The 22,702-nt window shown below is 44.0% G+C and overlaps 1 long non-coding RNA gene across 6 annotated transcripts in view; it reads left to right on the forward strand.

The window, feature by feature from the left end:
* Positions 1–4,853: 4,853 nt before the first annotated feature.
* Positions 4,854–22,702, forward strand: part of LOC135184860 (uncharacterized) — a 106,012-nt gene continuing 88,163 nt past the window's right edge. For all 6 annotated transcript variants that reach the window (XR_010306224.1, XR_010306220.1, XR_010306223.1 and 3 more), the window contains exon 1: positions 4,854–5,040. This is a non-coding gene — a long non-coding RNA (uncharacterized LOC135184860). The remainder of the gene's footprint in view (positions 5,041–22,702) is intronic.

The following is a 22,702-nucleotide window of genomic DNA, read 5'->3' on the forward strand; positions in this document are numbered from 1 at the left end:
AATTTTAATCAAAGCACTTGCTTTGCTTAAAAATTACATATGATATTTTCAGTAACAATCACCATAAAATTCAATTAAAAGAAAGATCTCTTTAAAAGAAAGAAATCTTCTTTGAATTTTGCTAGTAGAAATTATTTTGTGTGTCCCCCCAGCCAAGTATGTTTTTTCTCTTTCATAAACAGCTCATATCTATAAGTCTGACTTTTTGGTGGGTGTAATCATACAGGTCATTGTTTCAGCGAAACAGACCACCTCTGTCAGCAGATAATAGTGTGTTTTCCCTTCTGTACCAAACTGGTTACAATTGACTGGGGCATCTGGTAGCTGAGATGTTCTTCTTTGTGCTGATTTTTCACGTGTGTGCTATAATCCTTTCCACAATTTATTTTTTGTTAAATTGTTTTATTCCACCTGGCTTGCAGGAAGATTTCATCTGCATCAGAAATAGTTTGACTGTGCATTTTTAATTCTGGTTTAAAGAACTAAAATGGCCATATTTAATGTAGCTGGTGTAATTTTTCTTTACAATGAATCCCAGTATCCAGACAATTCTGGATAAGGAAGAGATACTGCAGCCAGCACTTGCTTCTATCGCTAGACCATTTCACAGCTTATTTAATTTGCTGTAAGTTTTCACAAGATTTGATAGAAGCCTGTGAGACATGGGGAAAAAATACAGGATTGTTTTTTAACACGGTAGTATTTGACCAAACTGGAGGAAGGAGGTGGGGGAATGTGAAAGTCAAAAGTGTAAAGGATGCTGGAAATTTTTTGAGCAGATGTAGCAGGTGTAAACATGCTTCCTTATTTTGGTTCCCGGATTTAACATCCTCCTACAAGACTTCCATGCGCTCAGAAAAAAGGTTATATGTGCAGATGGTAAACTGCTAAAATGCCCAGAAGGTTCAAACTCATCTGTGCTTGAGAAGACAGGGAGAATTTCACATCGTCTGACTCACAGGTGTTTGGAGCACTCTGAGTTAGATGCAGGTTCAGCAGCCCTGCTTTGCTTGAGCAGATGCCTTAGGTTGTGCACTGGAAACATGCAGGCTCTTTTTCCTGTGATGACCAAGCAGCTAAGAACATTAGGAGAGCTCCCTGGAGCAGGGAGGTGGGGAGAGACTTTTTGGCATGTGGTCCACACAGTCATTACAAATTGAGGCTCTGGGCTGTTGCTGTCCCTGGGCTGCTGCTCTCTCTTCCTGACACATTGCACTGCCTCGGGTCACTGCTTCACTGCTTGCCTGCCCACTGTAGTTTTGATCATACATTTCCTTTTGGCACAGGACGATTATTTTCTGCGTTCTGCTAGGTCCTCTTCCTGTTTGTCCCTATTAGTCTGTGGCCAGCACATGAGTGAAAAGAAGCAGGTGTCTTAAACGCTTGGCTGACACACTGGAATGGGGACGCACCGGGGACAGCTCCGACTGTGCAAGCACTGCTCGCAGCACGCTCTGACCAGCTTCGCTCAGTGCTGACAAGCAGCAAGAAAGCACTGGGCTTGCCTCTGACAGCCTTGCTCATTATTGGTGATAAACATACCTGTCAGGCCTTGTGTGTAGGGGAGCTATGATGATACCATCACCAGGTGAGCAAAGCATAGACACTGTCTCCACAGGTTCACCTTCAACCCAGGACTGCCCTGCAGAGTCTGCTCAGGCCACCAGATCTGCCTTCGCTGCAGTGGAGCCAAAGTCACCACACCTACACATTACATGTCCACATCCCTGCAATGGGCAACTACCACCTGTGACTTCATGTCTTCAGTCAGATCTTCAGCTAGTATCAACTGCTTATGTCACCTGAACAGCCAGCTTTATGCACACTGCCTGGCCTTCACTGGCATCCCTCCAAATATGCTGCAGGGTCAAAAAGAGCCTGCCAGGACCTCCCTGAGGAGAGCAGCTATCTTAATCCAAATCTAGGTAAGATGTAATCTGTGCTGGCTGAGAGAGGAGAAATAGTAAAGGTACCCCCTATTTCCCTCCCTCTTGTTTTGCCAGGATATTAAGGAGATATCAAATCTGTCTGCTGAACTGATACAATACAAGGAGGATGAACAGCAAGGTGGTAAGCTTCTGGGTGACACAACATTATTTATGGCAGTAAACCCGTGACACATGACAAAAGCCATCTCATACAGAGTAAGTCGGTGACAAAACAAAGGAGGAAATGCAGCATAGATATGGGTATTGTAATGCCAGTGGGCAATGCAGACAACCTCATATACAGAGTTGAGGGTGCTGGGCTAGCTGTCAGCTCTCAGAGAAGAAATCCTTGCAGTGCTGTGAAATCTAGATATGCTTATGAAAATGCCAGATCTACCCTTAGCAGTGTTCAAAAAAGCAAGTAAAATTTTAGGATTTAGTATGGAAGAAACAAAAGTGAAACCACTGCTACATCCTGGCATAAATACATCTGATCTGTCTGCACCCTGAACGTGGTGTTGCTCAAGTCCACTGGCACAAAAATGGTAACACTGGAGCTAGAAGAAGGTCCAGGCTGCAGGACAGCTTCTGTATTAGAATTTCGTAATAGAAGTATCTGTCTGGGAAATGAAAATGTGAGGGAGATATGACAGAATGCTATAATATCATGAATGGCACCACGAAGGCAAATGGGGAATGATTGTAATTGACTCTTGTACTACGAGAAATAAGAGTATCAGATGAAATTATTAGGTAGCCTGTTCAAACTAAACAAAATAAGGCTTTTCCTTACACACTGCTTTGTTGGAGCATGCCACTAATTGTCATGGGATGCTGCAATGTCAAAAATTGATACGGGTTCAAGAGGCAATTATACAAATTCATGGAAGCAAAAAATCCATCAAGGGCTATTAAATTTAAAGATTCCACATCTGTCTCAGGGAAGTCCCTAAGCCACAGCTTGCTGGAGTTTGGGACAGCATGCCAGGGAACTATCACTGTATGCTTACCCCTCTCTTATGCTGTTCTCCAGGCATCAGCTGTTGTTTATGTTTGAGACAGGCTACTGGGTTGGATGGACTTGTCTCAACCAGCGTGGCTGTTCTTACACTTGAATGCCAGGAAATTAATTTCTCCACATCCAGCCTGTCGGAAATGATGCCCTTTCTTTCATACAAGGACTTGGGTAGGATGATTCATGAATTTGTTATCTGTTGATTATTGTAATCACCTGTAATGGGAATTGAAGTCCGCAGCCACACAGCCATTGCTCTGAGGCAAACTGTGTTCAGTTCTGGGCCCCCCAGTTTAGAAGGGACATTGAGATGCTTGAGCGTGTCCAGAGAAGGGCGACGAGGCTGGGGAGAGACCTTGAGCACAGCCCTACGAGGAGAGGCTGAGGGAGCTGGGATTGGTTAGCCTGGAGAAGAGGAGGCTCAGGGGTGACCTTATTGCTGTCTACAACTACCTGAAGGGAGGTTGTGGCCAGGAGGAGGTTGCTCTCTTCTCTCAGGTGGCCAGCACCAGAACGAGAGGACACAGCCTCAGGCTGCGCCAGGGGAGATTTAGGCTGGAGGTGAGGAGAAAGTTCTTCCCTGAGAGAGTCATTGGACACTGGCATGGGCTGCCCGGGGAGGTGGTGGAGTCGCCGTCCCTGGGGCTGTTCAAGGCAGGGTTGGACGTGGCACTTGGTGCCATGGTCTAGCCTTGAGCTCTGTGGTAAAGAGTTGGACTTGATGATCTGTGAGGTCTCTTCCAACCCTGATGATACTGTGTGATACTGTGAAATGTGGTAGAACGTTGTCAAAGCATAAGAAAAAGCAGGGGCATAAGTTTCAATGGCTCTTAGGCCCCCACACATGCTAATTCCAGAGCTAGTGCTCAGTTTTCAAGGGCTAAGCAGAGGGGGCTTCACTGATAAGCCAGGAATTCACCTCTCAAAAATCCTCCGAGGCACACTTGCAGGTCCCACTTTTATGAGCAAACTGCAGAGGCTTACAGCAGCCAAAACCCCAACAAGCAGCCCACGTCAGACAAAGAATTTTTTTCTTCTTTATCTATTTACAACACAGATATATTCCTACGATGAAGCCTACACTTAAAAGATTTTCATCACTCACCAATGCATCTAACTGCAGCCTATTGCTACGGCCAGTGGCCTCCTGGTGCTCTGAACCACAGAGAATGCAGACATGTCTTCTTTGCATTGCCCTGGCTGAGGTGAAGCTAAAGAGCGGTGGCACACTTCCAGCGCCTGGTGAGTCACCACAATACACACAGCAGAAGGCTGGCCTTTGTTGCCCATTGTCTTCAACAGCAGTTCAGCCACAGAGCCCTGATCTTCCACTCCATGGGCGTGCAAAGCTCGCACAGACCGAAATTGGCGTGCAGGGCGGCTGCACTAAGCAGCTGTGCAGGGGAAGTCGCGGTTCAGCTAATGGGCCTCAGGTGTTGGCAACTATCGTTTGAGGTAGCTAGCATTATTCCAGAGCCTTCTGCCTTTTAAAGGAGTATATCTGTGCAACGATTACTTTATTTATTCGTTATTATTATTACGGATGCTGAATCATGGAGTGACCATTTTGGCCTGAAAGTGCAGCCGTTAGGCTCACATAGCCCTGACGGCTGTGCAGATGGGGTTCAGTCCCCAGCTGCCGCCCTGCTTGCCCCGTGGGCACTAAACGTGACCGTTGCACCTGCACGGGACAGGGGCGCAATACCACCTGAGGACCAGCACCGCGGAGGCGCGACAGCCGCACGCAGAGGGTGCCGGGGCCGCTGCCAGGCCGCCAGCCCGGAGGCGCCGCTGCGCTGGTCTCCCGGCAACGCTGCCACCCGCGCCCCGCCGCCTCTAGGGGGAGCCCGGCAGCCGTTGGCCACTCCACTGGTGCCTGCCGGGGGCGGGGGTGGCTGAGGGGGGAGGGCGGCGGGCGCCGGCGGGCGCCATTAACGCGGATGAAGGGAGCGACGGGCCTTGAGAGAGGCCGATCGCTGCGGAGGGCGGGCAGGATAACTCACCCCCCGCCCTCCTCCCCTTTCAGGCGGGAGATCTGTGGAGAAAGCTCTGCTGCAGCCTCGTTGTAGCAAACATCCCTCTTTACCAGCGTACAACGTAAGAGTTTTCGCGTGGGGGTTCTGCCGTAATGTTGTGTGTTGAGGAGCTGTGTGTTGCTCGGGGAGGAGCGGCAGCGGGGAACCTGCAGGTTATCTCTGTGCCGTCTTCCGAGGTGGTGTGGGCTGTGACCCTTTCCCAGCACCAGAAAGAGGTTACAGACTCGGTCACATCACCTCACGCCTTTGGACAGCGTTTGCCACACCGTCGTGGGGCAAATACTGTAGGCCGAGTAAATTGTTAAGTGTTGGTAGCTGAAACACGCCGTTCAATGATGAAGTAAAGAGTTGCAGCTGATTCGGTTTGCTCAGGTAGCCAGGTGGAGGGTATCATGACCTATTTGATCAACGGGAAAGATAGGGTGGGAAGGATTTGCCCAAGATCACGGAGAAAACCCTTGCAGAGCCTCGTCTGGAGGCAGCTGTTGACTGATCCTGTTTGCTTGGCGTTGCTGCAGTGAACATACTGCTTGTGGAGTTTGTTGTGCATGTGGCCCTGGGTGGGCAAAAGCCATTCTTGAGTTTATGTAGCTAGCACAGACCCAGGACAGGAATGACAACTGATGCAAAAGAGAGCTTACTTTATCCCTAAGTGATTGCAGACCACTGCTTAGCTCTGCGGAGAACAGACTAAGAGAGGTTTGTTAAAAGGAAAAAAAATGTAATCTGTCATTTTATGTTTTCCCAGAAGTTACGTAGGGATTCTTAGAGCCAAACCTTGTGTCTGGCACATTCAACGGCATGGAGGTATTCTGGACATGGGAGGGGCTAGGGAGGTGGGTGCAGACAGGACAGCTACACATAAAGGCTCTGTTTTTCTGTGGCACAAGTCCTTCTGCTTGACTCGGGTGACTTTGTTCACAGTTAGTGTTGGGAACAGGATTTCTTCCCATGGATGATAGACAGACATCCCAAAGAGTCTCAAAGGAGCAAAGCACACATACTGAGCAACCCCAGACTAGCATGAAATGCAAGGGCAGAGAAATACCTCCTCCAGCTAATTCAGTTTCCTGCAAGAAACTTTTAGCATGCAGGTGTGACAAATTTATGCAGTGGTTATGTTGACAGTTTGATCTGTTCCCGCCTCTCACTGTGGCTATCTTGATCAGGCAGTGCTGGCTCCCTTACAAAGAAATACATGCTGCTGCTGGAGGTCTGTTTGCAGGGACGTGCACGGTCCCTGGTGGGGTGTGCATGGCATGCAGGTAGCGATGCCCCTGTGAGTAGCCTCCTTTCAATAAACACAAGTTGCTCCTTGAACATGTGCAACTACTGATTGAGTTGGCTGGGACAATTAACGAGGCTGGCATCAAAAATGTGTAGTTATTTTTTATTTCTGAAAAGCCCCACCTACAAACTATATACTAACTAGTTAAATTTGGATTCTAATTCACTCAGGAAAATCTTCACAAGGATGTTTATGAGCAAGTTAGTAATTTAAGAGAACCAGAAAATTGGAAAAGGTTTAGCCACAAAGTGTCTCCGCCCCAATTATAAATAGGCAGCCTGGAGCCATAGGGAAAGTTGGGTTTACTCATGGTGGTGGAGTAGAATTCCGTGATAGTCCCTTGGCAGGTCCTTTCAGCAGGGAGTCAGGTTGTGGTAGTCCAAAAGTGGGAACTACATGCTTTCTCTTGACCCTTCTTCAAAATGCTGCTTCTTCAGGGTTTGCCTCAGGGTCCCACTAGGCAATGTCCCTTTGGGCAAACTTAAGTTTCCAGGTAGATCAAGTCCAAAACATCAGGGCTAAGTTGGTTCGAAGCACGAGGCAGAGCAGAACACATTGTCCAAGCCAAGCCAGGCAGAGCACGCTGTCTGAGCAGAGCACAGAGTGCTTGCAACTTAGCTCCATTTATATTATTTGCCCAAATGATGGCTCCTTTGTCCACAGAGATTTGCCAATCAGAATGACACTTTGCCAAACTGGCCATATTAGGTGAAACCAGGGTTTGCTTACGTTTATTTGGGCAAGACACAAGTACATAAAAACCTGTGGGTATCTGTTTATCACTTTGGGAGAGGATATAATGGCCCAAGCCTTCGTTTTCCTCCAGCCCTTGCTTCCCCCATCAGCATAAGGGTGGGACATGCTTGGTGCCATGGTCTAGCCTTGAGCTCTGTGGTAAAGGGTTGGACTTGATGATCTGTGAGGTCTCTTCCAACCCTGATGATACTGTGACATGTTTTAGGCCTATTGGTCTTCCAGAACGCTGATGAAACAGCAAAATGGATGTATGAGTTTGTCCTAATTCAGCAGGCTGGATTGTGTAACTTGGAGAGCAATATTCAGCTGAGGATCTGTGTCTTCTACCTGGAAGATGGTATTACTTAAAGGTGATTTGATGAAGTGTACTTTTGCCTTAATCCTGAGGAAAAGTGATCTCTCCTGCAAAATTGCATCCTTTCTTGCATACCTCTGCTCATCTGTCAGACAGCTACAGGTACAGTGACAGCAGAAAGATATGAATATTCCTTACCTTTGGTGAAGGGTGCCAGTAACGATTGCACAAATGCTCTTTCATAACAAACTCTAATCATCAGCAGACAAGTTACAATCAAGGTTTTCTTTCCATCCTCAGCCCCACTGCTGGTTTGAGTAGTGTATCATTAGAATGATTGGATAACAGATTCATGCACAATGCTGAAATTAAACTTGACCTGTCTAATCATATCATAAATAGCAATTGAAGGTTGGGGTTTTTTCAGCTGTCAACTGCAGATCTCATCTGAAATGTGTTGGCATTGGGGAAACAGTTGCAGTTGATGAGAGGAAATATTAGCAGAAAAAGTGTGCAGAATGTCAAGATACACAAGTGAGTTATCTTGTACCTGAATGGTATGCTTGTTTGGGAAAATACGTGTGTGTGTGTAAATCCACTATATTTGGCACCAGAGAGGCTTGGAGATGAGTGCTTCATGTGGGTCTTGTGGAGTTGGTTTGCCATAACTTTGCAGAAGGTTAACTGTTTAGGGCTGCCCTTGTCAGTGTTTGTCAACAGTCACAACAGTTGCCAAGAGAGAATTCTGCCCTCTGTGTGAAAAAAAGATATAACTGCCCCCTCTCAAACACCACTCTTGAGTGGTGAGTATTGTACAAGGTCAAACAACCTACTTCAGAGCTTTAAGAAAGAAGTGAGAAAGTGCAGTAATTTGATCAAGTGTCAGAACAAATAACATGGGTGACTTATACACCCACATGAAAGCGTAACAGAAACCAAAACAAGAAACAGCTCCTCAGCTTCTACTAAAACTTAACCCAAATTCTCTGGCATACAGTGTAATAGAATTGATCCCTCTTAATATTTTACAAGGGAGTTCACTAGAGATCTATAACAATGTATTTTGTTGTTGAAGTCTTTGTCCAGCAGTTTAGGTGTGAGGAAAGTGCAAAAAGCCCCGACCTCAAGTGAGAGTTCACCATGCTGTGGTGTCTTTAAGGTGGTTCTTTTAATGTAAGTCATGATAAAGAGAGAAGGTGAGATGTAACATATATAGGATACTGCAAAATCTATCACAGTTTAATGATATACAGTACCAAAAAAAAAAAATCTTGTGTGTTGGCATAAGTGTGTAATACATAGCAAAGGCACAGTTTGGCCTGGTATTTTATTCCAAACAGAAGTGTTAAGGATATAAGCTATTATTCCAGATAGCACAAAAAAAAAATGCCCCAAACAGAAAATACAGTTGGTAGCAAGGTCAGCTATATGCTACTGAAAGTCTTTGTTACCTTTGTAGCTGGAATGGGTTCTGTATTTATATTTCTCTGGAAATAGTGAAGAAAAAATACAAGAATTTTGCAAGTATAATCCAGTGTTAAGAAGGATTTTATTTTTTTAATATCAGTGTTCTTTTAAATACATTAAGAGTACTTTCTATATAAGGATTACTGGTAGTGACAGATAAAGATACTTATTTGGCATAGCTCTTTTCTTTTCTTAGTACAGTGTCTCCTATTTATGTCGTAATGCTCAGACTGTCAATGTTATTTCATTACAACACATATAGGAGATATATGTGTTTTACAGTTGTTTTAGTACCAGATAGCAGGAGTCCTTAGTGATATGACAGTAAAATAAAATGATTTTTCAATTGTCCTTTTATTGTGTAGGTAATACTAATGCATATGCGACAAGACTATATAGGAAAATGTGAAGACGTAGTGTGAAAAAGGTCTGTATGAAACGGAGCCACTAAAAGAATTTTTTTAGATTAGTCTTTAACATACAGATTTTTGAAATGTGAGTAATATTTGCAGTTAGAAATAGGAAATTTTGTGGAAATGTTTTTTTTTTTTTTTTCCCCTCATAACTGTATTGCCAGCAGTTTTTGATAAAAAGAGATCCCCTAGTTGTTGCCATGTGTGCGCTTTAAAAGGAGGAAGTGATATGCCTGACTTCCCAGACTTCCTCAAGCATCCCTCAGGTCAGCTGTGGCTGAAGGGTCACTGTCTTTGATTACTGGTTTGTGAACAGGGAAGGGTGGTCTAGTCCCAACAGGCACACTTCCATTTACATACTTGCAATTGCACGTATGGAAGAAGGCTGAAGGAAAGCCATATGCCTAGCATAAATTTTAGGCTTCTGAGCACCAGGTATGCCTCAATGAGGCATAGAAAAGAACTGATGGGCTCTTGTATTCCTGTTTGCCCAGGTTCAAGAAACATTATATAGAACCAAAAATTGGACTCTAACTATGTCCACCTTTTTTGCTTGACTTCAAGGACTGGAGAACAATGGCGACTGCTTTTAACCCTCTCACTATACTGAACTGTTGTTGCAAAGAATTATTTCTTCTCCCATTAATTATTTAGAGTACATGCTGCCTTTTCAGTATAGATATGCACAGTACCAAACTAAATAGAGCTTCAGTCACTAGGGCCTCCAAGTAATACCATGATGTAAATGCAGTAATAATAAGGCCCTAAGTGCAACTGACTTCCCATTTGCTGGAGACAGATATCAAGCCTTCTATTCCCAGAGAACACACTGGGCACAGCACAAAGCAAATTACAGAATAATGCATCCATAGAATGGTTTGGGTTGCAAAAGACCTTTAAAGGTCATCTAGTCCAACCCCCCTGCAGTGAGCAGGGACATCTTCAGCTCAAGCAGGTTGCCCAAATTTGTTAGGTATGTAATGAAAGAATTCCACACTGAAGTGGATGAATTTCAAGCGTTATTGATAAGAGTAAGCTCCTTATATAAGTATTTTGAATATATTCAGTGCTAGCAAGGTACAAAATCACATAAATTGAAAATTAGCCACTGCAGAACAAAGCCTACTGTGGGCAGAGGAATTGTAATTTTACAGGCAACATTGAATTCAGTTCCAGGGAAAACGAATGCCAAACATAGCTGTCTTGACAACTCCATTCATAGAGCTACTCAAGATGGAAGCTATGTGAATGAAAAACATTCTGCAACAATAAAAACAGCACTAAGGAGGAAAATCTCTACATTACTAGGACATGTCAGAAGCTGTCAATTCCTCAGCAGACATTTATAAATCCAGATAAGGAACAAAATATCCAAACCTTTAAAAGTGGCAGAATCATAGAATGGCTTAGGTTGGAAGGGACCTTAGAGATCATCTACTCCAATCTCCCTGCCATCAGCAGGGGTGCCTCACAATTAGACTCAGCTGCTCAAGGCCCTGAACACCCAGCCCTGAACACCCCCAGGAAGGAGGCACCCACAGCCTCCTTGCGCAAACTATTCCAGAGGCCTGCCACCTTGTACTGAAGGACTTCTTCCTCAGATCCACTCTAAACCTACTTCCTCTCAGCTTAAAACCATTCCTCCTTGTTTTATTGCTAGACATCCTTCCCATAGGATTTCTCCAGGTATTGGAAGGCAGCTATATGATCCTGCTGGAGTCTTCTCCAGGCTGGACAGCCCCAGCTCCCTCGGCCTGCCCTCACAGCAGAGGTGTTACTTTTCTGCAAAGAGAGGGAAGACGTGGCACAGAACTGGAGTTTCTAGGACTTCTGCTAATGATCTTCAGAAGGATGTAGACAACAAAACACGTTACAAGCAGCTGATGACAGTTTTTCATCACAGTGATAGCTTTTAGGCATGTGGGAGGAGAAAAAACGTTTGCAATGACTTTCTGGGAGAACTTTTACTCAGGAGTAATAGTTAAAGTGGGAGAACATGGAGCTAATTCTTCTCTACCTTTCCCTTTGCTTAGAAAGTGTAAAATTCTATCATAATGTAAAAATGTTCCTTTCCCACAGACATGCATTGATATTTTACTTCCAAGGACAAACACGAATATAGCCAGTGACAACAGACAGATTTTGCAGTCTAACCTGATGTTAAGGGGTCACAGCCATTGACTCAGAAGGCTTTTGGCCTGTGGGTTAAATAAGATGTAGCTTTAGTTCAGTGTCAAGAGTACTGATTCTCAGCAAAAGGCTGCTGTTGACATCTGAATTACCAGATCATCTAGAACAAACCTGAGAATAGATAATTGAATAAAAACTTGAGACTGGGTCACTCCTAACAAAGCTGAGGGTAGGATTGCTTGTGTGAGTTGATGGAAATACTGAGGTGAGTTCTGTGTCCATTTGTTGAGATAAAAGATGCTTTACTGTTGTAGACTTTGATTCAGCAGTTGATGCCTGACGGAAGGGGAAGAGAGAGAAAGGAGTAAACCACTTATCTGGTTTCTTTAGACTTGGTGTAGTTTTAAACTAATCTTGACAGCTTGTTTGCTTGTGGCACAAAGGAGATCCTGACCTGACACATGAATCCTTCAAGTGCTACCCAGTTAAGACAGGTTTGAGGGGAACTGCTGTCCCTGGTGTATGAGAGCTTTAAGCCAGCTGTCATAAGCAGAGCAGAACAGTTGTGGAGGAAGAACATAGGTAGGAGGCAGACAGGAGTTTGCAGCAAGCTGTACAGCAGCAGGAGTGCTGCAAACTGGAACCTGACCTAGGCTGCTGCACAAGCCCAGGGCTGTGGAGGTCTTACCGTTTGTACTGGAAAAGAGATGGATGCACATGCAGTGGCTGGGTTGGAGAGAACAGAATGAGACAGTACCCATCTCTCACATGGGCAGTGATCACAGAGAGAGCAAGAGAATGAGGATATTGATTACCCCAAGTGCCATGTCTGTCCTCAAATGATGTATGACTTTAGCTAAGCAGGCCAGCAAGTATGATGGAGCTAGAGGTGACTTGCTGCTCCTACTGATGCTGTTTTACTTTGCTGAACCACCTCAGTCCATGATGGAGCCCATGTGTTTCCCCCTTCTGACAAGTGCCCTAAGGCCTTCATCAGATTATTCTCATGCTCTCTGACTCAGTGAATATATAAGGGTTGCAAGCAAAGGGGAACAGAGCCAAAAGGAGAGATTGAGGCAAAGTGGCCTCATATGGCAGTTTCCTTGCATTTAGGGCTAAGGCTGTGGTTCAGTGATGCATTAGATCCAGTTCCAGTGCTCCTCCTATGCTATCAAGTACATCCCAGCTAGATTTGTAATGCAAGTGCTGACACTGGTTCCAAAAATGTTCATGGGTTACCTTCAGCACCCAGCTTTATGCTGAGACTGGCTGATGTCTTGCAGCCAGACAAAGGTCAGTGTAAGGATAAAGGCAGCATGAATCCAATCACATGGCAGGTCCACGAGAAATAAAATTGAGTGTTAGCTTCTGCTGTGGATCAGATTGGTACTGCTGGTGTACGTACAAGTTTGTACAAATCTAGGGTTGATTAATAGATTCAGGGCTGAGAGCTGTGTTCTCAAATCCTTGCTCTAAAGAGTGGTCAGGACAGAGAATAATTATTGTGGAATGGATTATTGAAGATACTTGTTCAAAAGGGGACATCTTCTGTGCAGGCTGATCAAGTGACTTTCAGGTCATTGAAAACAAAAGAAATGAACAACACATACACCTGACAATACTTACTGTCTTTTGTGTGGCAGTCTTACAAGGGTTTCTGCAACTGTTTCCTTTGAAATTTTAAAAGGAAAATGGATTTCTACTCCCATTTCCCATCCCTTTTCCTTTTGTTTAGAATGCTTGTGGTTTTCAGCAGAAATAAGGTAAAACTGGCAGTCCCAAACTCCCATCTTTTGCTGAGGATTCAGTAAAATCAAGCACTTTAGTTTACATACTGTGTGTCTGTAACTGGATGCTCCGTGCAGAGAGCTGCTTACCTTCTGCAGTGCTTGGAGGAAACTCGCTTCCCCTCTCAAAGACTAAGCCATACACACACTGTTCACTGTATATTAGTTAAGAAAGAGTGTTCTCAGTAAAGGGCACGTCCTGGGGAGTATGACTGGCTTGGTGAATGGATGGCCTGAGATCTTTAATTAAAGGTGCAAGCTTTTTCTGTTCTGGCATGTGAACTTCCATTTAAATTAGGTTCTGTAGAATTAAGAAGGTTTTTATGGCATGAAGTTCACCCGTGCTGGCAGTGCCATGTTCCCCAATTTAATGGGTGGTGGTGCACTTTAGAAAGACAGCTTTCAACTGTCTCATCAGTTCCAAAGTAGTATTGCTGTGTTTGTGGCCAAAGAGACCCATTTGCTCTGCTGGGAGCTTCAGAAACTTTCAGCTGCTTTATCTGTGGCAGCAAAAGAGTTGTTTTCAAAATTGTAAATACATGAGGTCATAGCAGAGATTCTTTTCCATTCAGAGTCTACACTGAACTTTCTAACAACCCTTCACCTATGTGAAGATGGAGGTGGAGAATGGTGGGAGATGGGTTTATGGAAGGAATGATAAAAGTATATGGAAACCAGAGATGTGGATTGCTGAGAACAACTAGAAGCTTCCTTATCTGTTTAGTGGCATAAACCCAAGATAAATTAAAATTCCTTGAGTTTGTTTCCTTAAAAGCAAAAGAAAATGCAACTCTTAGGAGTTTTTGCTATTGAAAATTGAATGATCTTTTCCCTGCCTGAGCGGAGATTACTCTGTATGCAACCTTTGTGCCAGCAGTAAAGCCCCAAGGGTCAGCAGCAGAGCTGCTGCCAAAACCAGTGTCTGTGTAGCTCAGGCAGCCTCGGACAGGAGGCCTGTTGGTCACAGAAGAGATGGGTTGAACCCAGAGCAGGAATACTAGTGTTCCCTCTGTTTGGCTTGGAGATGTCCTAAAACTGAGTTGCATGCCTGCTTTTTGTTGCTGCACTCGGACTTCATTTCTGTCTTTAGTTTGTCTGAAGCTCATGCATTATATCGCTTTAGTACTTATCAGAAAAACAAAAGCAGGGCCAGGCCCTCAATTTATGGAAATGAAATGCTGTCAAATCTGTTTAACTCCTTTAGGACTTTTTCACAACTTTATTATCGTTGCATCAGAGACTGCTTTGTTAGGAAATAGTAACATATTTTCTGCTCCCCCACCTCATAGCACTACTGTACAGAAACTGATCTGACAGGGAGCAAAAATACACTATTGAAAATAAATTCAGTGTTGTGCTGAAAGCCAGCAATTAAACCTCGCTGAAGATGGTGGGTGAGAAAGTTTCCCTTCCTTAAGGAAAAGCCTAAGAACTATCTCTGTGGGACGTGCTCACTGAGACCGCAGAAGGCCCACCATGCATACCACCCCATACATATGGCACCACACGTGCCTGGCAGTGCCGAACTGTGGGGGCTGAGGCACTTCTCCAGTATCTAGCTGCAGACGCTGGGGATAAGGTGGCATATGATGAAACAGAGCAATTCAGAAAGTGACAGCAGAAACATCAGAGAAGCAGACAGAGAAAGTAGCAAGGATACACAAGAGCCAGCAACAAAAGCCCTTGTAGCCTGACCCTGAGAGAAAGCTAAGAGAGAGGGAGCTGGAGTTGGGGCTCCAAAGAAGCTTGAAAGTGTGAAGAGAAAGCTCTGACTCTTGCCGTACACAGAGTAACGGGACATTGTGTACATACTTTCTAAACAAACAGAAGTGCATTTAAAAGCCCAATTCACTCCCTCCTCTGTTTGTTCTCCAAATAGAAACAACCTGTAGGGACCCTGAATATTGGCTAACGACTCAGGTCAAAGAAGGTAGCTAGAAGTATAGTAATAGAGGGAGCGTTCTCCTCAGAACTGATTTTGTCTTGCCACTAGTAAATCATTTTAGTCCCTGTTTGTGATGATATTGGCATTAGCATTGTCATGGCAACAGATAAACAAGGAGGAAGAGCTGTGTAACAACTTTTTTTTTTTCTCTTCTCTTTTTTTTTAAAGCAGGCGGTCCAAATGTCTTACTAACAAGTAATTTGGTGACAGAATTTAGCAAAGTGGTTGCACAGTAAATGGGTTTATCTTTAAACATAATGCTCTTTTCCATTTTAACTGAGCATAAAATTGTATCTTTAAAGGATCGTCAAAAAGAAGGGCTTTATGCCTCTTGAGCAGCTCCATGTGACATATGGTCTCTCCAAGCAATAGTTTTATCGGCTGTGCACAGGAGCAGCAGATTTGAGCTAATGTTCCTGTGAAAACAAGTAAGAGTTTATCCAAAAACTGAAGAAGGGGAGGAAAAAAGGCATCTTTGCCCTACTGTACAGGAAAAACCAAATTGTGTCTTGCGTCAAACTTATGACATACCCCTATAAATTTAGCAGCTGCTGGTAGTGACTAACTTCAGCACACGCAGTGAGCAGGTTGAAGAGGACTCAGTGACCTCTTTGATTCCCTGCCCACCACTGATGCTTCCAAGCATGCTTCAGCCACATGCTGCCCTGAGGCTTGGTTGGAGCAGGGTGGCTTTAGGGGCCAAGTAGACTATTGCTGCCCAGAGGGACTTAGCCCTGGGCTTTCTGTGTGACTAGGTCTCCAGTTCCCAACGGAGATGCTGTAGTCACATCAGGCGCTGGCAGAGAGCGCACGTTGCTTGTTGCTAGATGAGTCGCGTGGGGAGCTGGAGAGCACCCTACCTCTCTGCTCCCAGACATCCTCCTTCCTGCTGGGGAAAGGCTTGGGGACTGTTTACTTAGCAGCTGGGCAGCAGTGAAAGGCAGTATGAGCCTTGTACACAAATACACATGCTCTCTTGTTAATTGTAGCACACAGCTCTGGCCGGATGCTGGCCTAAAACTATTTTTGAGCTCACAGCTACCTCAGCTGAGGACTGCTGCCACTGACTAGTGCTAGAAATAATCCCTGTCAAATTAATGGATACTGGCATTACAAATGCAGAAAGAAGGGAGAAATTAATGAAATGCAAAACATTTATGCATCTAAGGGATTTTGATATAGTGGTTGTACACAGACCAGAATAAACAAACATATGCTCATATGTTCCTGCTTACACACACATACGCACACACACACGTTTATATTTACACTTTATATATAGATGTAATGACATTAAATAACAGGTAACAAGCAGGGGAAATTGAATTGTAAAGGAATAGAGTTGAGAAAAAGTTCCTATGGCTCCACAGCTCCACAGAAGTCATGTTTTGAGAAAAGCTTTCAATGTGCTTGAATGGTTCTGTAATACTTTTGTAGTACTGAGTGATTTCTCTCATTCTTGCAACAATGCAATAATTTGTAGGTTGAGCTCTTCAAAGCCTTCTCGTTGGCAAGAATGAATTCCCTCCATTTTGCAGTCTTTCATAAGCATATCTTTACCCTGCTGTCTGTACCTCCCTCTTATCCATGAATATTAGTGTCAGTTTTACTTCAAATTCTGTCTAAAGTTCAGTGAGATTTTTTCTTGTGAGGTAGCTGCGTAGCTACCATGCAAAGTTTTCAGAACTGACCTGGGCTTTCACACTTGTGCAGCTTTGACATTTTATACAGCTGTGGTTCTCTCTGGGAGACATGGAGGAAGATACTGGTCATGGGGAGCATCTGAAAATCAGAACTGAGGCATTAAGAATGCAGCCTGTGCATTGTCCCGGGTCCTAAAACTGCAGAGGAAAGTGATACATATTTGATTTGAGATCTGACATTACACTTCAGAGAAGCATCTGCTTGCAAAAAAAACAACACAGTGGAAAGCAGGATATTAGTCTTTTGCATTCTGTACAGATACAGAAGGATCAAGCAGAGACACAAAAGAAATTTCCACCACTGGTGACAGATGAACAGCTGAGCTGACTTATGAAATAGGAGGAAACTGCATCTTTCTGCAGTCTTTCTGTCTCAGAATTTCTCTTGGGATAGTGGCACCATACAGAGTTGCTAACCCCAGGATAGTAATATCAGCCCTTAGATATTGCATGCTTACTAAGGACATTGTTGTATACACACAGCACATGAAGTACTCTGCAATGAAATAAGACAGACTTTGTGGTGACTCAGCAAAGCTAGGTAGCAAATGCACCTTTAAAAGTAGCTCTCTGAATGAAGGGTAATCAGTTCCTGCCTTTTCTTACTGTGTGAGGTACACATTCATTAGAGAGCATCTGCAAAGTTGAAGTAAGAAACAAGAAGAACGGGAAGGGCAACAGAGTTGTAAATCAGCTTGTGTGTCTCAATGAAATGACAATGAACTGATAACACTTTCTGAACAATTCACTGGGTACAGATGCCATCCCTAGAATTAGAGCAACAGACGTTTGGTATATCAGTATCTGCAAGGCATAGATGGAGACCTGACTGTCATAGAATGCTGGAATGGCTGAGGTGAGATAGGACATCCTCAAAGCAGGGGAAGGTTGAGCTCAGTCCTCAGGGCTGCGTCCATTGGGGCTTTTAGTATCTCCAAGGAAGGAAACTCACACGTCCTTTCTGGGCAACTTCTTCCAGTGTCCAGTCATCCTCCCAGTAAAAAGGGATTTTCTTACATTTAAAAGGAATTTCTTGTATTTTAATTTGTGCATATTTATAGATCCATAGAATGGTTTGGATTGGTCCTGTCACTGGGCACCACTAATGAGAGACTGGCTCCTGCTTCCATGCTATTTCCAATCAGGAAATACACACATTGGTAGGGCCCCCCAGCACCTTCTCTTACAGACCAAGTATTCCCAGGTCTCAGTCTCTCCTCTCATGTTACATGCTCCAAATCCTTATTCATCTGTGTGGTCCTTCACTGGACCTGCTCCACTAAGTCCATGTCTCACTTGTCCATGCCTCACCTGTGCTGGGGAATCCAAAACTGGACCCAGCACTCCAGGATGTTTCTCACCAGTGCTGAGCAGACAGAGAGGATCACTTGCCTCCATCTGCTGATGATACTCTGCCTCATACAGCCCAGAAGGTTGTTGGTGGTCTTTGCCATGAGGGTACATCACTGGCTCCTGGTCAGCGTCTGTTCACTAGGACCTCCAGGGACTGTTCTACAATTCCACTTTCCAGGTAGCTGGCTCCAGCCTGGAAAGTGGAAGGTAATGGGGCTGTTACCTTCCCAATGGCAGGACTTGGGATTTTTCTTTATTTAACTTCATGACATTTGTATCAGCCTGGTTCTCCAGTTTGTCAAGGTCCTTTTGAATGAAGACACAATCATCTGATCTAGCAACCACTCTTCCCAGTTTCATGGCATCTATAAAACTTGCTGAGGATGCACTCTAACCTAGTATTCAGTTCAGTAATGAAAATGAGAAATAGTGCTGGTCCCAGTGTGATCTTCTGGGAATATACCAGTAGTGCCTGGCCTCCATGTGGTGGAGGTGACATGCTGATGTCGGTGGGAGCAGCTGCTTTTAGTCCAGCGGTTCTGCCAGTTTGCAACCTGCCTCATTATCCACACTGCACTTCATGTTACGTGAATGGTTATGGGAAACAGTGCTGAAAGTCCTATCAAAATTGAAAGCAATCATACCCACTGCTCTCCCCTAAAATGCCAAGCTTGTCATCTCATTGTTGGAATTCTACCAGGTTGGCTGAGCATGCAACAACTTTAGTGTAGACCTTGCTGATTAGACAGGAGAGAGATGAATAACTTCTAAGGGTCATTTATTTAATGATATCTGACTTCTGGTCACAGAATCTGTTATCTAGTCACAAAATGTCCCTGAGCAGAACATGTGCAGTGTGCCTCTGTCCCTTTGTTCTTCCTTGCCAGTGCATTTCACATCCTGAATTGCAGACCAAGAATTACTCCATGTCAGTCACATGGTTTGTCACAATGTTGATCTAATGTTCAAAGCCTTAGACAATCTATGTGGCCATTAATTCATGTAATATGCTTTTGTTGCCTTGTTAATCCTTAGAATGAGGTTTCAAGTACATCAGGTCAAAACTGGCTTTCAGCAAGTATTGATACTGAGTGAAAAAACAGTATTTCATGTACAACAGCACTTTTTTTTTTTTAGCTAAAATGCAAACTGAAGACATTCACTTAAAATGAGAGCTAACATCACCAAAAAAGTCCTAAATTTTTAATTTAAATATTTATTAAAAAGACTCTAGCTTGAGATTTTTGTTTTGCTATTCTTAGGGTCAGACTCATTAAGATGCCATGCAAATCCTGGGGCCTCTGACAACGTTGCACATTTATTCCTTCAGTGGTTTCCCAGCAACTTGGTTCTTGGTGAAAGTAGATCCTTACAGACAAAAGATAACTAATGGACTCTAGTCTTGTGAGCTGCTCTAGCTCCTGCCACTCTAGTGGTCTTGCTTGGAGTCAGCTGAACAGCCATACTTTGGCCAAGTTCTAGACTACTGCTATTCCTGCTTTTTCAACCTTTTCTTGAATGGAATATCAACTACTTAGTGCTGCATTAGACAGGGAGGAGTAGAAACATCTTCTGTTTCTCCTTTAATTCCTGCTATCTTTGTAACAGCTGTCAGTTTTAGTTTGTTCATCTATCATTCAGTTGAGCAAGAGCAAGAAGATGAAGGGCCATTCGCCCCATGATGTTGTTAACAAGCCTGTCAGACTTTGACAACTTGAGTGAGAGACATCTCATAAAATTGTGAGTGAAATTTTAAATGTCTTGTTGAGGCATACCACAATATCCTTTGCTGTCAAGTGAGCATTTGCAGTAACTTTTGTTGTTTTGGTTTTTTGAGCCTGACTCAGCGCTCTGCTCACACCAGGTTTTTGGAAGTGTCTCTTTTTTATAGTGAGCATGTTCAGCAACATAAGACAAGCATTGACACTCAGTTTGCCTGCTGACATTACTGTTGCACATTGGTACTGTCATTTGTGCACATATAGCAAAAGAGCAGACTAGTTTAAAGATGACTTTTGAATGGACTGAGCTTCTTGTTTTGCTGTTGACATCACCTGATTCAAACTTACACCATTTTACAACCTGTTCACTGTGCTTTTTCTGCCCAGACACTGAGTGGCCTGTGTGGATTTTAGGTGATGCTTTGGTCTCATGACAGATACCCTAATGAGCCCTTTGCTCAAATACCTCTGCAGTGAGTACTGCCACCAGGGCTCTCAAGAATAGCTGTGGCACAGCCCTGCTGCTTGTCAGTGTTGCACAATAGCTGCAGGAGCCTTTATGTCTGCTGCACTTGATGCAGTCTATCACCCAAAACACAGTGCCTGAAGGTTTGTCTGCCTGTCACTGGGACCGACATGTCCCAGCAGCCTCTGTGAAAGCTTCCCAAATTTTGCTCTTCAAGGTATATCAAAGCTGGCAGTTTGTTTCCATACAGATTCCTGCTGAGGCGAGCATAAGCAGCCCTAGCTCAGCTGACTGCAAACCTCGTTTGAACAGAAAATTGTTTTCACAATGTACACACGTGTGGTGCCAGAAGGATCTATTGTATTACATGAATAAGGGTCATTATAAGCTTCCTTCAAACAGAGTAGGTATCTGAGGCAGTAGCCAAAACCAGATGTAGCCATGCAATTTATAGCTAACTAGGTAATCCATCAGCATGTAGGCTTCAGCTTGGAAAAACATTTAGAGCACCCGTTTAACTTTAAGTGTGTGTTTATACACAGAGCTTTCAGTGGGGCAAACACGTGCCTAGAGCTATGTGTGACGAGCTATGAGTGATTAAGTGAATCACTGGGAGAGTGTCATTAGAAAAACTCCTCAATTTTAACAATATGAATGTGTCTAGAGATAAATATAACAGCTCTGCCTTGCCTGGCGCTGTCTTTTTGCTGTAGTGCAGTGTAGGCAAGCTCCTGTTACTCTAATATTGATGGCATACCTTTATGCTTTTGGAATAGCACATTCCCAGCTTTTTACATAGTTTAAAACTCATCTTTCCCCCCACTGTGAGGGTGGTTTTCCCTCCAGTTTTACTCCTCAGAATTTTCAGAAAACAGTATTATTGATTCTGTGTGTTCAAGCTATTTAATCAAAGGGGAACCTACACAGTTTGCTAATTTCTTATTCTCTTCTTCTCTGCTGTCCTTTGTTGTCTGTACTCTTTTCCATGCTCAGGACCAAGCGCGCTTTCTGTCAGAGGTTCAGTGTATTCCTCTGTCACACATTCTTCTGCTTGGAGTTCTTTTGTTCTAATACTCTTGACATTTAAGCTTGGGCACTTTAAAGGTTCTTTCTCTTTACTTTATTCTATGATTTATTGATTACTTCCAGCTTCTGTTTCCCTAAGCCCATTTCCTTTCATGTTTTCTCACCCTTCCCACTTGTTATCTCATCTCTTGATACAAATAGTGCTTCACAATTCCAATTTTAAAGCCACCACCACTGCACCAGTTTTTCTCCCATTGGCTTGGCATAGCAACACTTCTATAACACATGGAGGCCCAAAGGCATTGTAAATGATTACAGGGGTCATTGTTACTGATGAATGAGACCCAGCCTCACATTTACAAAGAGCCTGCTGAGCTGCATTGTCCCTTGCAAGTAGTCCCTGTAGAAGTCATAGGCACTACTCACAGATCAAGGGACCACTCAGTGTGGGAAAGTGACACTCTGCACTGGAACTCAAGTCAGCATTATACAGGGAGAAGCCTCCTTCCCAAGGGCTGAGCTACGCTGGCTGTTCGAGCCTTAGGAGGACCTGTTCTCCTCATGTAAGAGGAATTTTATGATCCATAGGACCTCAGTGCTCTAGCAAAACTACCAGAATAGCTGTGGTGCTGAATGAGGGAGTTAGAGGGCAGTTTAGGATTATTGTGGGGCAAATTCTGCACTAATCACTAACTGGTGGGAGCCACACAGTTGCTGACAAATGTGGATGTGTACTTTTGTGAGGTACCATTTTACACAGAGTCAGATTGCACTGAGTTGGAAGGGACCCTCAAAAGCTATCTTATGCAGTTCCCCTGCAGTGAGCAGGGATGCCACTAACTAGTTCAGGCTGCTCAGGGCCACCGTGCAGGAGCTAGCTATCAAAGGAGACTTCCATTCACCAGGAAGACCAGTTCTAGCTTAAGAAACAGGCATGCAGCAGGACCTGTATTAGGGGTGGACCTAAGTGTGACTCCTGGACTGAAGTTACCTAATGGCTGCATTTTTGCTTTCCTGATGTAGTATGTGTCCACCATGGCACCTTCTGATGACTCAAAACTATGCAAATAACTTTGCAGTCATCAGATGGGAGAATTTAGAATTGAGCAAAGCATTGTTACTGTGTGGCCAAACCACATGCAAGGCTTTGAATAGTCTTCCTGTTCTGCCCCCTACTTGCTATGGGAAAGGACCATGTCTTTCTGTGATCCCATCCTGGTCTGACACTTCTGGCCCTTTGTGCCCAAGGCAGTGCAATGGTTGTTCTGCTGTAAGTATGCTGTGGCAGAACATGGTATTTCTGCTAGGTTCAACTAAAAGTCTCTATATTAGGGTTTAAGGGTAAATTACCACAAGTTAACAACCTGCCTGTG

Source organism: Pogoniulus pusillus, chromosome 21 (genome assembly GCF_015220805.1).
Source record: "Pogoniulus pusillus isolate bPogPus1 chromosome 21, bPogPus1.pri, whole genome shotgun sequence".
Lineage (NCBI taxonomy): Eukaryota > Metazoa > Chordata > Aves > Piciformes > Lybiidae > Pogoniulus > Pogoniulus pusillus.